This window comes from Panthera pardus, unplaced genomic scaffold (genome assembly GCF_024362965.1).
Source record: "Panthera pardus isolate Hobbes unplaced genomic scaffold, ASM2436296v1 HiC_scaffold_25, whole genome shotgun sequence".
NCBI classification, from domain to species: domain Eukaryota; kingdom Metazoa; phylum Chordata; class Mammalia; order Carnivora; family Felidae; genus Panthera; species Panthera pardus.
In genome coordinates this window covers 57,901,265-57,917,790 of record NW_026526821.1, presented here as the reverse complement: position 1 = coordinate 57,917,790, position 16,526 = coordinate 57,901,265, and the positions used below count along the sequence as shown (strand labels likewise).

The following is a 16,526-nucleotide window of genomic DNA, read 5'->3' as shown; positions in this document are numbered from 1 at the left end:
CTGACCAGAAACTATCTTGGACTTTTCATGAACACAGGGGCCAGCCTGAGGGATTACAGCATTTTAGGCTTTATACTGAGAAAATACTGAGAAATGCCTATAGTCAGTACTGGAAATAACTTTTATGTAGTTGTTTTTTTTTTTTTTTTTTTAAGGCAGTAGGATGTCTTCTTTTTATATTGGGCAATTAAAGTCAGTTTCGGTTGAACAAAATTGATAGTAGTTGCCTCTGGGAGGTGATTTAGTGCTTTGAGATTTGTAAAGTGAAAGAAATAAGATAATGATCTGCAGAAGTTTTTTTCGGTTCAGTGATTTTTTTTTTTTTTTCTCCTGTTTCTCAAATCTGTCTTATTCCCCACCATTCTCCTGTACTTTCAGAGTATTTTAGGGACTCTGGTGCTTTCTGCAGCATCTAATGACCTCCCTTAATTTCTTGGCCCCTGTGGCTCTGCGTTGCTTTCTGGGTTCTTCTCTTCTTGCACCAGTGTATTTTAAAGGAAGTACCAGTGGCTGCCTGGGTTGCCATCAAATAGGAGGTGACCTGGGGAAAGTGACTGAACTTTTCCCACTAAGAACCCATTTTTTCACCTGTAAACTATGGTGAATCACAATAGTGCCTATTTCATGAGGTTGTGTTAAGGATTGTCAAAGATGAAGCCAGACACTAAAGTAGTAAAGACATATTTTGATCTGTAAAAACTGTTGCAATAGGGAAAAGAGTCCAGCATGAACTGAACTCAACCTCAATCTATACAGAGATGCCTGGACATTTTAAAGGGAGAATGAAGGAATAGTGAGGGAGGTGAGTGGGCCCTCTCAGGGAGGGAGTCAGGGAAGTAGAGGGTTGGTCCCTTTGAAACCCATCTGGGTTTGCTAGCTAGCCCTTAGTGAAGTTAGACTCCTACCCTCCCATGGAGACTGGGGGACAGGGGCCCTATCTTCAGTCATTGGCTGGAACAGTCCCTTCTTTTGGCAGCTTGAGTTTCTCTGGCAGGCAGGACCTTTAAGGGGAGGCAGGCTCATCATCCTAAGGATGTGCCCTTGAACTGTTAGAAACTATGTTTGAGCTTGTTCAAGTCTTTATAGGCTGAGGTAATGCCTAGTTGAGAAGAGAGTTCAGAGGAACCTGGCTACAATTTATTCAAGGAGAGAATCTCTGTCAGGATTAAATGAGATTGTGTTCATAAATGACACATGTAAGTGTGCTTGCTGGCCATCATATTCCTTGGTACCTCTGGTAGGACATTTGCCTTATGTTTTTAATCATGACTGTGTCCTGTTACCCAGTAGTTCCCGGAAGGCAGAATTTGTGGCTTAGAGATGGTACAGGGCCTGGCATACAGGGTAGGCGGTGAAGCCACTCTGATAGTCCCATGACAGTTGACTGCAGTCCCTGCAGGTGACTGCTCAAATAAAACAGGCAATCAACATGGTGTTTTCCTTCCTTGCACATAGTTGATGTTCAATAAATAGACACATTAAATCATTAAATCACTATTTTAAAAATACCAGTGAGGGGTATAGATTTTTGTGTGGCACCAAATCCTGCTGTACATGAGCTCAGTGGGCCAGCCCCTGGGACTCTTTCCTTGTGGTTCTGGTGGGAAGGTGTTACTTTTGCCTTCAGTTTGTACCATGGATGACCCAAAAGGAAAACATTTATGAAGACATGTTACATAGGATGTGAAAGACATTGATCTTTTACATTGTTAGCAGTCTTCCAAGTGTTTTTTCCCCTGAAATATCATTTAGTTCTAAAGATTTTGTTTTTGTTTGTTGTATTTTGCTATTTACTTTTGTAATAATTTAGTACAACTTAAGAAATAGAAAGCAGAGGATGCTTTCTGTAATAGGTGGTGTACTGTGCTTTGGGTTGTTCTTAGTGGTTGTAATTTAAGTTCCCTGGAGGTTGTTGCCAGTTGCTTTTTCAGTCTGAGCACTCTATGCCTTATTGAATTAAAGTTTTTATATAGATTTACTTTTCATAAACTCTGTTGACTAAGTAAAGGTTTCAACAAATACATAAATAAACCTGACTCTGAAAACTTTCTGTCACAACATGGCAGATAACAGAATTTTTAAGGAATCTCTAAACTCCAGAAATGAATTCAGAATTCACTCAGATAGATTATGGTTGTTAATCAGTTCCTTGTTAGGCCAGCTTTATTTGAGAAGTCACCTGTGGAAGAAGTATTGAGGGAACCAGCCTTGGGATTGTCAGAATGGCTTCTACCTCTTAACCTGTAAATGAAGAGGGCCCTGGAAATCTTCTCTCAGGAGGCTCGTTATGTCTGAGACTCTGGCCGTTCCTATGTTCTATGTGGATTATGGGCCCCAGGCAGAATATCCTAGAAAGATGGAAAATATTATTGAACCTTCAATAGAACATCTGCCCCTGCCTTTGACTTCAGAAGTGATTTATATCACCTTGATTTATTTTCCCCTAACCATCATAATCTAAATAGGTCTACTTTATTGTCTTGTGCTTCTAATTTATTATATGAATTGGAGTTCTACACAGCATAGGTCATTTACTGTCTCTAGCAGAATCAAGATTTGAAACAGTGCTTTTTGACCTTGATGTCTGTAGTAGCTGTTCTTTTCAAGCTTGCTGTGAAGACAGAAAGGAATGTTGACATTCAAAAGGGAAAATAAATATTTGAAGATAGGTTTTAGTCTTCTCAGTTTGCCCTGTCAGCATAAGCAAGCCCCTTCCCTTACTTGCTTTAAAAGAACCTTATTTTTAGAGTAAGGGAAGGAAACACGTCAGTTCAGAAAACCTTGCTGAGTTTTGTGGAAGTGGAAAATTCTCTCTGTGGTCCTTCTCATCTTTTCTATTGCTAATAATAATAGTAATGATTATAGTCAGCATTTGGAGTGTTTATGAGTTGGACACTGTACTTCTGAGTTTTCTATCCTGAAAATACCCCCTTAGCTGTTATTCCCATAGCTACAGGTGATGAGACCTGGGCTTATAGGGGTTATTTCTCTTACCTAAGACTATGAAGGGTTTTTTAAAAAAGGGAATTAAATCCAACTTTATGATGCTTGAGGACTCTTAAGGATTCCTGAAGACTGTTTTATTATAAACTCTAGTTCTGAGTATCCATCTTCTACAGTGCAGTGTGGAGGGCAGTAGATCCTTTTCTCCCTTGAGCATTTTGCAGACTCCATGTTAATGCGGATTCCTTGCCCTTTTGCTAAGTTAGATCAAAGGAGTTTTACTCTTTTTCTCTCCTTCTTCCCCTCTTTTAATTACTCAGTTTTAATTTCTAATGTGGTAAATATTGATGTAATCCTCCTAAACAAAAGCTCTTTGGGGTTTTTAATCTTTGTGAATATAAAAAGATCCTGAGACTAAAACAGAACTACTGGCCTGGTGCTTAAAAGTGTAAGTTTTGGGGTCAGCTGTCCCCATTCTAGCATTTATTAGCTATGGGCCACTGTGAAAATTATCTTTCTGAATCTAAATGTCTTTAGATGAAAAATGGGGCCAATAATAGTAACTAACAGGGTTGTGAGGATTAAGTAAACTAATGCATACCAAGTGTTTGTCTTACAGGGTTAGGTACTCAGTAAGTGTTGTTACTGCTGTGCTGGTGGTGGTGGGGATACAAAGATGAGTGTCAGTCTGCCAGTCTTTAAGGAACTTAACAGTTGTTTTTGAGGGAGGCAGACAGGTAAACAGATGAATAAATGTGTTCATAGGTGGTGTAGTGAGTCTAAGTCTCACTACACTTAGTCTAAGTCTTCACTCTAAGTGAAGAGCATTCTCTTTGTATTGCTCTTTGACTTGGAGGAGATTGTTACCAAAGGCATAGGGGTGTTGCCATCTGGGCAGTAGGAAAAGTGTAAAGGACCCTTCAGAGTCCTGCACTCCTGAGTTGGGCCCATCCTAACTCTGGAGGAAGAGTGCTGCCCAGCAGCAAATCTGAGCGCTAGCTTCCAGGCTTCTGGGATTTTGCTTGGAGGCTTCCCAAGCATGTACCAACTGGTTCTGACCTTGGTTAGTTTGGGCAGACTGAGGAGGCCACAGCCCAAGGCAGTGGAGCTGTGGACCCAAAGCTGATAGGTAACCTAGGGCCTGCCTGTTCTCTTCAGTGACCTCTTTGGACTGGTGCTGTTTTTCTGAAGCCTTTAATATAAGTTGTTTCTTTCCTAGTTTTTTGCTTCTGTGCCAGCCTCCTGCCTCCCATCTGTCTTTATGGACCGCTCCCCCACCCCCACGCTTTTACCCCATCCCTTCCCTCTTCCCGCTCTCCCCATTGTCTCTGTCTTTTCCCTCCCTTTAGGGTGTTTATGATAAATAAATGTGTGCCAAAGAGGGTGACTCCCCTTTTATTTGATGCTAACTTTGGCCTGAATAAAATGAGAAGTAGAACTATTCAGTACTCCTTTCTCAGCCCTACCTTCTTTTTATGGAAAAAGTCCCGCCCCTGGTGTTTTTCAACAGCCAGCACTGAGAGTGCTCAGAGGTCTTGCTCACTGGCATTCTTCTGCAGTGGTTTCATTGTAAAGTTTTTGATAGACATTCAGGGCTAGCCAAGTAAAAGGGAACACTTCTAAGTACATAGGACACACAGATACATCACTTGTATTTTATGAAATGGGTCAAAGAAGACTTAGGAATTTTTATTATCTCTGAATGGGATAACTAGCTAGTGAGAACTAGCTTCCCCCTTTACCCCCATAGTATATAAGTTATAATTTAGAAACCTGAAAGAACAAACCCACTTTCTTCCAGATTTTAAATCTAAAGTAAAATGAGAGGCTTTCATGCAGCCCAGCATCCCCTTCCCCCTTTAAAAGAGGTTTTACTTAAATAGATTCTTAAAAATAGAAATCTGTTTACATCCAGTTCTAACTTGGCCTCAGGTTTTGTGCTTGAAGGAGCTGGTGACACTAAAGCAAGGTAAACTCACTGTTTTCTGAAATTAGAAGAGCCTGAGGGATGTGTGAGAATGATCTCTGTTAACCTGATGTTAACATATGTTGCGGACAGTTGTAAAGAGAAGACTGCCTTCATTTTTAGGACTGTAAGGTCAGATGCTTCTAAAATGTATATATGATCTGAGAGGCTTTTTAGGATTTTCATTTGGTCAGCAATATTCCTAACATGAATAAAGTAACAAAACAAAGAGTTCTTCATAGGAGAACTGTGGACCTTGTCTCTCAGTAAATGACTTGTAACAAGGAATAGCGTTGATTGGGTCATTTTTGGATCAAGTGTTATTAAGGCCCCAACTCTTCAACAGTGCTGCTTTTCAACAAATGTGTTGTCTGTTCCCTGAGCATGTGACAGGACAGCCCATTGAGCTCTTCATGGGGACTTACATTTTCCTGGCAAGATGCTATTACCCTTTATTTCTACTCTATCCACCCCATCCCAACATGTTAACTCCTTTTACCAGGGATGAAAATACCCCACATTTTAAACTCAGAAACAAGTAATACTTTTAAAGAAGAAAACCGTGATGAGGGAAAGGGATGACCTGTTTTTCTTAAGGTGTTTCTAGCACCTTATTTGTTGCCACTCTGCTAAGAGCTATGAGGAAGGAATCTCGTTGTTAAAGCCTGTGTAAAATTGGTCAGTGGAATTTGTCATAGCATATTAAAACAAAAGAACATAGAAATCTTGAGGTGACTTCTGAAATTGGACAGAGCAAATTTAGTGACTTTGATCTTTTTATCACTTACTGAAATTTAGTTTTCTTTTTTTCTACTTACTAAACTGTAGACGTTGGGTTTGCAGAGCTTACCTTGTGATGAGCACTTAAGGGTTCAAATGTCAGAGCTTTGTGTGAGGAGGTAAGGGGGCCTGAGCTGGTGTGTGGCCTTCCCGTGGCCAGGGGGATGCAGGAGCAGCCATGCTAGTGCCCCTTATCACTGAGCCTTGACTTGCTGGGCTTCACCTCCCTTCCCGGAGGCCTGCCTCATTATAGATGCAGAGGTGCAGGCAGCATTTTCTGTCATCTGCTCTTTGCTGATCCCTTCCTAAGGACAAAATTGGGTGGCTGCTGCAGTTATCATATGGTTCTGAACCTCTGAGACCTGTTTTTTGAGATAGACAGGAAATGAGTTATTCTGAGTTGTCAGTTTTGCAGAGCAACTCTTAGAGCACCAGAAGTTTATTTAGTAACTATGGTGGAAAGAGTTCGAGGTACTTCTACCTCTGATGAGGTAGAAAATTTTAACTTCACTTTATTGACCATACAGTATTCTTTTTAGTATTCTTTTTCACCATATGAGTGGCGATTTAAGTAGTGTGCAACCAAGTTGAACGTAGATGAAATACAGCATATGCAGCCTATAAAGATATGTGGCTCTAGGTTAGATATCACATGATTTCTTCTATAACAGCATTTCATATTATAAAATAGGTTGATCAGAGAGGTACCAAAAGATGGAAAATGAAAATAATGTCCCACTCCTCTCCCCCACTTCTCTCCTGAACAGTGCTACTTAAGTAGAGTGTTGGTTCTGTGGTAGTTTCTCTCACACAATGCTGAGCATGGTATCATTTGCCCTAGGGTAAAAAACAAAAGTCATAGAACATCTTCTGGCTATGAATCCTGAATGTCTCCTATATTACATAGCTACTTTTGCGCCATGAATTCTGAGCTTTTTCTCGTTGTATATGTAATTCTGATGTTTCTCCCACTCATTTCCTCTCCTCACAGGGAGCTTTTTAGAGCTTTGGGTCTTAAGTGCATTCCAGTTATGAATGTTGAATGTGTGCACACACTTAGCCATCCATGGCCATTAAGTGTCCTGCTGAACACCCATGTGTGAAAGTGTGGTTAAAAGTACCTTTCGGGTTGTGAGCTACTAAATTGATTTCTGTAGCTATTCCTTGGGAAACAGAGCCTTAGAGTATAAATAAACCTTTGACTTGCTTTTGTTTTGTTGCTTACTTTTTCCTTTCTAGGTAGATGTATTCCTCAGACTATTGTATTGGCCCTCACATGGTTTCTCTGCTGTTATTGCTACTTTTTGAGATCATGTATTCATGTGTCCTTTGATTTTTTTTTTTAAATACATGTGTATGCCGGTATTTTTATCGTTGGTATGATAAATGAATAGTTTTCATTTTTTTAGAGTAATTGCGAGAAACTTAGTATTTTCTAAGTTTAAGAAGTGGCTTTATTTGTGGCTTAATTTGTTAATATATCTCAGTAATGTATATTGTATTCAGGAGAGTTGACTGCGTCTCATGACTGAACCACAGGCAAGGACCTGGTTTCTACATCCTGTCTTGGAATTTTAATTTTGTGGGATTACTTTTCTCATTGCAAGATGAGAACTTGCTATAAAAATGCTGTTTTGTGGATCTTGCGCATTTTGCCTTTAAGTATAAATATCTATTTAAAGAGATTTAAACTCATATTAAAAATAAATTACATTTCACTTTTGAGAACAGTATAGACCTTTGGAAAAATTTCTTTTAGGCCAAATGTAGACTTGTTTCCCTAAAGTGCTCCCATCCCCACTTTTCTTAGGTAGTTTTGATTTTTAGATCTATCCTATCTTTTGTTTTTGTTTTTTATTTCTCTGGATTTTTTTTAATAGAAACATGAAATTTCTAGCATTTGTTGCTAAAACATAGGTAATATTGAGGAACCCAGGTATTCCTCAAATGGTTATTTGTAACTACCTTGGATAAACAAAATGTTATGTCTTATGTCTCCATCTTTTTTCCCTCAAACACATTTTGATGTTGACATCCAAAGATAGAGTTAACTGTGAGAGTTTAGGATGGAGACCAGGAGAGAAATTTTAAGGTTTGTCCTGGGGCTGCTTTTGTGTACTATGCCCTTGGTCAAGACTTGTGTTGTTTCTGCTGGGTTTGGGGAGGGTAGAGTGATGAATCTGGTCCCCATCGTGCAGGGGTAGGCAATTCAAGGGTGGGATAATTAGAGACTTCTTTAAAGAACAGATATGCCCACCTTCTAATTAGAGAAGACCTGCACCATGGGTGACCACAAATTAAAACAGCTCAGTAGGGACAGAAGATTAGATGCTAAGTTACAACAGCCTTATGTATCTCTTCTTTCTTCTAAACTTTTTCTTTTTCTGCCTGAGCCTTCCATAAGGGATTAGGAAAGTTGTCTGAGGAAGTGAACAAATCAACCAACAAACAAAAAAAGTCCCGGGGTTTCATTTCAATACTAGTTGTGCCTGATTTGGTACAAGAAGTAGGCTTGGTTAATCTTTGCAGCAGGCTTTGAAAATGATTGGAAACAGTAAGAAGCTGAATCTTTCACTTGAGGCATTTCATCTTGTGATTCTAGTGGAAAATGCTCTGGAGACACTTGAGAAACTGAAGTCGTGATTAATAGCACTAACAAAGCTAAGGGTAGAGTTATTTCCTTCGGAGAAGCAGAAGGGCTTTTAATGTCTTCTTAAGCACAATGATATGTCGAGTATATTGTAGTGTGTTTTCTAGATTGTGTAGTTCAAAGAAGCAACTGCAGCCTGAATCTTTGGTGTAAAACAGAGCATCTTAGTATTTTATGGGATTTCCAGAGAAAGTTGGTGGGTACAGGCTGTCAATAATACACCTTGCTTTTTGGCTTTTGAAGAAGAGTCTAGAGTTCACTAAATGAAGCTGTTCAAAGCAGGGAAGCACTGGAATAGATTTCCATTTGCACATTAAAAAAACTTATGTGTGTGGGGATATGTCTGTGTGTGTATAGGGAAATAACAAATGCTTCTGGTATTTGCTATCTATTTAGTTTTAAAATGTTTTTTTTTTTTTTTTAATTTTGAGAGAGAGAGAACATGTGGAGGAGGGACAGAGAGAGGGGGAGACAGGATCTGAAGCAGGCTCTGTGCTAACAGCAGAGAGCCCGATGTGGCATTTGAGCTCATGAACCATAACATCATGGGCTGAACTGAAGTTGGACGCTTAACCAACTGAGCCACCCAGGAGCCCCTGGTATTTGCTTTTTAAAAGCAAACACGCATAATAGCAAAAAATAGTCCCTATTGTTTTGCTTTGGGATTGAAACTAGAATTATTTACTATCAGATGATAAATTTATTGAAGAGCTTTCATGTATCCACTTAATTTCTATTTACTATTTCTTGTCTCTGAACTTGGAATGCACAAGCCTGCTTTTTGAAATAAGGAATGAAGAGACATGTTCAGGGTCAGCAGGATGATCTAACAAATGGGGAGGATCCAGATATTGTTATCTTCTGCTGTAAGCTTTTTATCTACCCTTTTATCTTTTCATTTGACTTCCTCCAGGCCCACTGCTTGGGAGGAGCTCTTTTGCCTTGCATTGATACCTGCTGCTGGGAGGGAGGTATCCTTTCTGGTTTGTTTTGTGTGCCACTTCCACTTCCCTGTTGGTGTGTTGGAGAGTGTGACAGGGCTTTGGTTTTTGATGTTGTTGTCTTTAATATTTACTTATTTATTTTTGAGAGAGCACATGTGTGTGGGTGGGACAGAGAGGGAGAGAATCCCAAGCAGCCTCCCCAGAGGCAGCACAGAGCTGGACGTGGGATATGAACCCAAGGACCATGAGATCGTGACCTGAGCCGAAATCAAGAGTTGGACGCTCAACAGACTGAACCACCCAGGTGCCGCTGACAGGGTTTTAATAACAGTTTTTCAATTGTGAGTTAGCATTTCCGCAAAGAATTCAGTGGTCCACATTTGAATATATACATATTCTTGTAAGGTAAAGAAGCATGAAGTCAAATGTAAAAGGAAAGGAGAAAATAATTCAGAAATTGGTAAACTTTAAATGTTTGGTAGAATATATTAAAAAGGATACCAACTTTGTGGAAACGCTCTTTTTCTCGCCCCCCCCCCCCCCCACCTTTTTCATACAGCTGAGAAGTGGGATGCTTGGATGAGAGTGATTCTCTCCATGTTCCCAGTGCTATTTCCTTGTCCCAGCTTGGTGGGACAAATAACCCCGGGAGTCTAATATGTCTCATCTGCAGAATGGGGCTCAAAGAAAAGACCAGAGTGGGTGATTGCTTGAGGTCCCTTTAGTCATTCAGCAAATATTTATTGGGTACCTGCTGAGTTTGAGGCACTGCGTCTCCAGGTGTTCAGATTTAAAGAAATGAATGGAGCAGATAGTGTGGTACAGAACACATGCATGGAACAGATCACTCCTAAATCAATGCTGGTGTGACTTGTAGGTTGAGGGAGTGTTTGGAGGTGCTGAAACTAAAACTGGTACTAGCTTCTATTTAAAGGTAGGGGAATTGTCCTTAGTTAGGAGCCTGACTACAAGCAGCTGCAGACAAAGCTGACTTAGAAGCACAGTGTGGTAGCTTTGATGAGCATCACTACCTTTTGAATATGTGTGTACTCTCCTGGTTGGGTGCCTATGGTTTTGCGTGCATCTAAGTTTCTGTGCAAGCTACTGTTAAGATCAGAGGTGTTGCTGGGATTCTCAAGGTTGGTCAGTCCTAGTGCAGTCTGTAACTTCTATCCAGGTCACTTTTGAAAGTTCCTCTTTTCTTGACTGGCAGGCCAGTTAGCTTTTAGCTGATGGACATTTTTTTTTTTTTTTTTTTTAACTTTTGCTGTTGTTGATTTGAGGACTGATCTACAACTTGGGGAAAAAAACATTCAGTTTCAAGGATAGTTCTAGCCAAAGAGAATTGTCTGGAGGCCTTAAAAGTTGAGATACTTGGGGGCGCCTGGGTGGCGCAGTCGGTTAAGTGTCCGACTTCAGCCAGGTCACGATCTCGCGGTCCGTGAGTTTGAGCCCCGCGTCAGGCTCTGGGCTGATGGCTCGGAGCCTGGAGCCTGTTTCCGATTCTGTGTCTCCCTCTCTCTCTGCCCCTCCCCCGTTCATGCTCTGTCTCTCTCTGTCCCAAAAATAAATAAAAAACGTTGAAAAAAAAATTAAAAAAAAAAAAGTTGAGATACTTGTGTTGAAACTTGCTTTGGAGTGAAAATGCAATCTGTAGATCTATAAATCCACGTGGGTAAAAGGGTTGCCTCGTCACAAGTCTGCGGACAGTTATATGTGAAGTGTCTGTGTGGATGGGGGGCCCTGCTGGTAGCCTGTGGGAAGGCTTCACCAGTGAGAGAGGACAGGGATAGGCGTCTGCAGGTCAGGTGCTGTGTTAGGAGTCTTTGGGTAAATGACAACCTCTTAAGTCTCAGTTTCTACGTTGGACGTAGTGAAGATGGAAACCCTTGACCTGCGTGCCTTTCAGAAAATTGACCAGGGGACACAACAGAGGAGCTTTCATAAGCAGCAGTGTTGTGTAAAAATGATCACTGCTATCTGTGGCCAGCCTCTTCACTGCCCTAGGGACTTTGGTAGTGGTGGTCTAGTGGTTCTCTTCACTGTCACAAAAGGACAGTGATCCTCTGCTTGTTCTGGGCCTAGCAGTCTCAGCAGTGATATGTCTGGGTTGTTCATGTGCTATTGCTTTTAAGTCTTCAAATAGTACAGGTTAAAAGCATATTTCTGAGGAATAACCCATGGTTTGGTGGGGTTTGGGAGAAGATACCATTTGTGAGGCTTGAGTGGACTGTGGTGAGGACATCACCAAAAATGTCTGTTCTTTTGACCCACAGAAGTGTCTGTTGTTATGAGTCTTATCCTCTGAGCACCAGATCCCTGGCCTGGTACTTCCTGGATGAGCAGTTCTTAAAGCACATTCCTTTCTTTCTCCTGTCCCTACTTGCAGAATGTGGGAGAAATGGCCAATGGAATAGACAAATCATCTCTCTCTCTCTCTCTCTCTTTTTTAACCCAGCATTTAAACAAAATGTTCTTTATTACCTAGCTTCCCCAGAACTGGTTAGGAGGGAGGGAGTAGGGTGAAATTGGGCAGTGAGGGGGTAGCTTTGAGTAGAGGGTGGGCATATTTATAACTGATTCAAAAAGTACCCTTTAAATTGCTTTTCATACGCTGCATTATTTGAAACCTTTAACACCCCAGATGTATGAATCTTGACTATGGTTTGGATAGTGACTATCATATTCACTCATACTTGGGCTGCTTTTCATTTATACTGGATTCTACTTTAGTTTGGTCCCAAAGGAGCCAGCTGTTACAATGTCAGCTGTTACACCATTGTGTCCTTATCAGTGCATTATGGTTTAGTTGTCTTCACAGGTAGGTGACCTCAGGGTCTAGAAAGTAAGCCATGTGAACGTTCCCTGAAGATGTTGGAGAATAGCACTTTCCAAATTTTATGTTACTTCCCTATTTGTTTTTTGTTATCTTTTTCTTCTGAACCTCCCTTCCTTCCAGGATTGTAAAGTGGATTAAAATAATTTTATATTGAAATTGGGAATTTTCTGACATGCCCAAGGGTATAAATGAAGTTACCCCAAAGTATTGAAAGTATTGAAAGCCTGGTCTGTTTTCAGATTACCTGAAAGTCAATGAAAATAAAATAACATAGGGATTACATGGCCACACAGTTTTAAATTTCATAGGTTATGTTCACAGTGCACTGGCTTGTCTTTTATTGAATGGTTAGTTTCTCAGTGATTCATGCTCTTATCTGAAAGGTAGCATTATCTCTTTAGTCCAACTGTGTGTTGGTTCATTCTTGGCTCAGGAGAAAATGCCGCTCCCTGTATCATCCTACATTTTCTCATGTATTTATTCATATAATACCCAGCCCATTTTCTGATGATCACAGTTGACAAGCTCACACCTTCTGCCTGAAGGCACTCAACACTAGGAAGTTACAGGATAAAGGAGGAGGGAAGGTAAGGATGATGTTTATCGTGCACTGAGCCAGGCACTGTACTAGTTTTTCACCTGCGAGGATTAATTTAGATAATGTAATATTCCCATTTAGCTGAAGAGAAAACTGGAGACTAGCGAAGTTAAATTACCTGTGGTCCTATAACTTGAAGGTGCGGAGTTAGAATTCAAACTTATTGCCCTGAATTGCCGCAAGAGTTTTACCACCGTGTCCACATCATTATCACTGCCGGCCACTGCCTCGTGTCTGATTATGAGACCATGTCAGTCTCAGGAGACCCAATCCTGTCTCTACTGGTGCCAGGCTCCAACTGTAGGGAGTCATGGCATTGGAGGCCAGCAGCAGACTATAGGACAATGCCAGTTCTGTGCTTGTTGCAGAATAAATAATGGTAACAACAATAGCCAGCATTTACTGCATGTTTCATGCATGCCAGGAATTACTTAGCTTCAGGAGTGGAGCATATTTACACACACTATCTTATTTAGGCCTCTTCAGATTAATGCCATGAGGCAAGCCCTGTAACTATCTCCCATTTTTTCGAATGATGAAATTGAAGTTTAGAGACATTTTTGCAACTTGCTTGAGATTGTAGAGAGCTAGTCAGTGGCAAACTGTGATTGGACTTCCTTACTAAACACCTTCCCAAATTTGCCTGTGATTAAAATAGTTAAATCAGTTTCTTGAGTGCACTCTCTCCCCAACCCCCCTGCCCCACCCCAACACACTTTTCAAAGAAAATCTTTGTTTGAAATAAGAGGTTTTGAAATGTGCCCTTTGGTATTTTGAATATAAACATTCTCATTGTGCTGCTCACAGGAGACTGTGTAAGTTCATTCCCTGGAGGACTTAGCAAAATAGTATAGATATCCGTCTTTTTTGTTGAGGTCCCAGAGTCTGAGAAATCAAGTCAGTGGCATCCTAAGGTCTTATCTAGCTCTGATATATGACAGTGATGTGGTTTTTTAACAAGTGTGTGTACCACTTGTAGCATTTTTATGTGTTATCCTTACAGATATTTTATAGTCTGCAAATATCTGCTGAATTTTGTTTAATCTGAATGCATGACTATAGGACACCCAGTGAAAACATTTCCAAGCTCCAGTCTAAAAGGTAGTCCATTTATTTCAGGCAGTACTGGTTACAGAAATTGCAAACACATTGAGGGGTTTTGGTGATTGCTTTGGATTTAATCAGTTATGCACCTTTTAGACAGTTGTCTCAACCTTTAGTGGCTTAAAGAGTTAAGAGCCATTCACAGCACGGTGGCTTAATTAACTCTTTAAACTACAAAAAGTCTAGGCAGAGGTTTCTTGTGGCTTCTTAACTCCTGCTGCTTGAGGATTTCTCTGTGGGCCTTGCAGGAGCCACTGAAACACAGCTCCTATAAGGGTGGACAATTATAAGTTTCTGTTTGAAGCGAAATGAAGAGGAGGGGATGATTGACCAGCCAAGTGTGTTTGAGCTTTGTTTTATTTCTGTTAATTGAAAAGACTCAAAGAATGAATTGCTTTTCTTTTTTAGTGCTGGTCGTTAATCTAAAAAATCTGCAATCTTATGTTTATGTGAATGTGAAATGCTTTCAAAGGGAGAGATAGTCTGCAGGGCATTTCTTACTGCTAAATGTGTTTCCATGTTTCTCACCAGATACGGGAACTGGTTGCTGCCAGATTCTGTGGGAAATGACTTTCAAGCTATGGGTTATGACATGGTTCTATTCACAGTGTATTGGAGGCTCTGCATTGGGGGGAAAGCATTGTTGATAAAAGTTTTCACTAAGCAGATTGAATTAAAACAAAGTCCCAGAAGAGAGTATAGGTGGCATATTGGCTGGAACTAAAAGCAGCAACAACTTCTCAATGCTCAATAGCTCCTTGTTGGAAAAGCACAGTCTGATGACTTTTTTGGTTTTGAATTTTTATGAGGGAAAGAAAGGTATGGCAATAGAAGGTGGGGAGGTTGTGAGGATGAAGGGGAAGGACCCAGGATGTTGTTTGTAATGGCTGCAAAACCCCAGTGACCTGTATTCTGTCCCAAGATAGTGAACTAACATAGTGTGGTTCAATGTATTTGTTTTTATTTATTTAAGCCTTGCTCCAGAAAAAATTTCAAGTGACCGTGTACTATCCAGGTGAACCTATTGATGTCCTGAAACAATTATGAACATGATCCCATTACATTAAATCAGCTAAGAAGTCTTAGTGAGAAATTGACCTTATTTGCTAGATTTGGAAATTAATGACTAAGAGTGACAAGATTTGTCAACTACTTTTATAAAATTTAATGTTATTTTGATGTCTTTTTTTGTTTGTTTTTAAGCAGGGTGAAAAATTCTTGTATTCTAGGCTAAAATTCTTGAAGGTTTTCTTGTGGACTTCCTAGTAAAAGTCCTTTGTGTGCACACTATGAATTCACATGACCACTGCAGGGGATATATAACTGCTTAGATGCAGCAGAGGGAAAGGCGGGCCTATATTCTTGTTCCTTTCATACTTGTTTGTTACCCGGCACTGCACATCTTTCTCGTTCCCCCATCCCTCTCGGTGCTCGAGAGAAACTCAAAGAAAAACTTTACTTTGTAGGTGGCCTGGCCTGAGACAACTGTTGAAAGAACAGAAACTCCAGAAAATGATACTTTGAGATATTTTGAGAGAGCGAGAAAGAGACCGCATTCACATAACTTTTATTTTAGGAAAAGGATTTGATTATAGTACATTCTTAGGCCCATTTACTATAGTAAGAAAGAGGTAGTAAAATATAAGTCAGCATTTTTTTGTTGTTGAAGGAAAAATAGTTGCTTTTATGAACACTTTGGAGCTTTAAACCATAAGCACATGTATAAAGTAACAATTGTTGTCACTTTTCCTTAGTTAGTTGACTGAGGTAGTTGTGAAGCAGTTTCAATGTATTCCTTTTCTCTTTGCTTCGACCTGAAGTGGATTGAGTTAGTGGACCTTCTTGGTTTCAGTGCTAGATTTAGCACATGGTGGAGAGGTGGGTGGGTGTGCAGCTTGAGATCTGTCTTCTTTTTGCTGTGCTGAACTGGGTTATGTGCTTAGGTTTTCTGGACACATAAAAGTTAATTTCCTGGGTTTTGCTTGCCTTGGAGAGCTTGTTTAGTTTGGGTTGGGATGTGATGTGGAGAAGTAGTTTCATTTTGCTGATGAGGTTTAAAGTAAGCTCCCCAAAGTGAATAATTTTGAGTAGAAAGTTATGCTTACTTTAAGCCTAAGTTATAAACAGAATAATGTACACCCACCTCTACCTGTTTCTAGGTCAGCTGTGTTTCAGGAAGTCATAGAGACACCTTGATCTTAATGAAACCATAGGATCCCAAGTGCTCCTTCTTAGACCTCCTGGAAGATTTCAATATGAGCTTTAATAAAAATCTAATAAAACTAAGAGGGAATCTAGAAGCTGAGTAGATGCCATCTAGTTCAGCCTGTTCTTATTTTGCAGCTGGGAATACCAGTACCTGTTTCCTAGCAGTTGAAGAATACTGTCAAACTATTGTTGAAAGTGATATAGAGGTTGTTAGACTAGACTAGACTCTAACCATTGTCACCAGGGTCCCAGTTCACCTTTACCAAAAGTGTGTTTTATTATTGAATGTCCATCATCACTTACAAATTATCCTGTTCTGCTCTGAAAAATGTTTACCTAAGTATTTACTTGGTGGCTTGTGTTTGAGTAAGATCTTTAATGCCAGGGCTATTTATTCTTCCATTTTACTTCATGTAGAATGCAGCGGTACAGGGTTTGTTGGACTTTTCAGATCTCATTCAACTCTTGAGATCTTCTCAGAAGTATCTTGTGTG

The 16,526-nt window shown here is 40.2% G+C and overlaps 1 protein-coding gene across 50 annotated transcripts in view; it reads left to right on the top strand.

The window, feature by feature from the left end:
* The window catches only part of MAP4K4 (mitogen-activated protein kinase kinase kinase kinase 4), a 189,965-nt gene that overhangs the window by 34,279 nt on the left and 139,160 nt on the right, over positions 1 to 16,526 (top strand). The window lies entirely within an intron of this gene.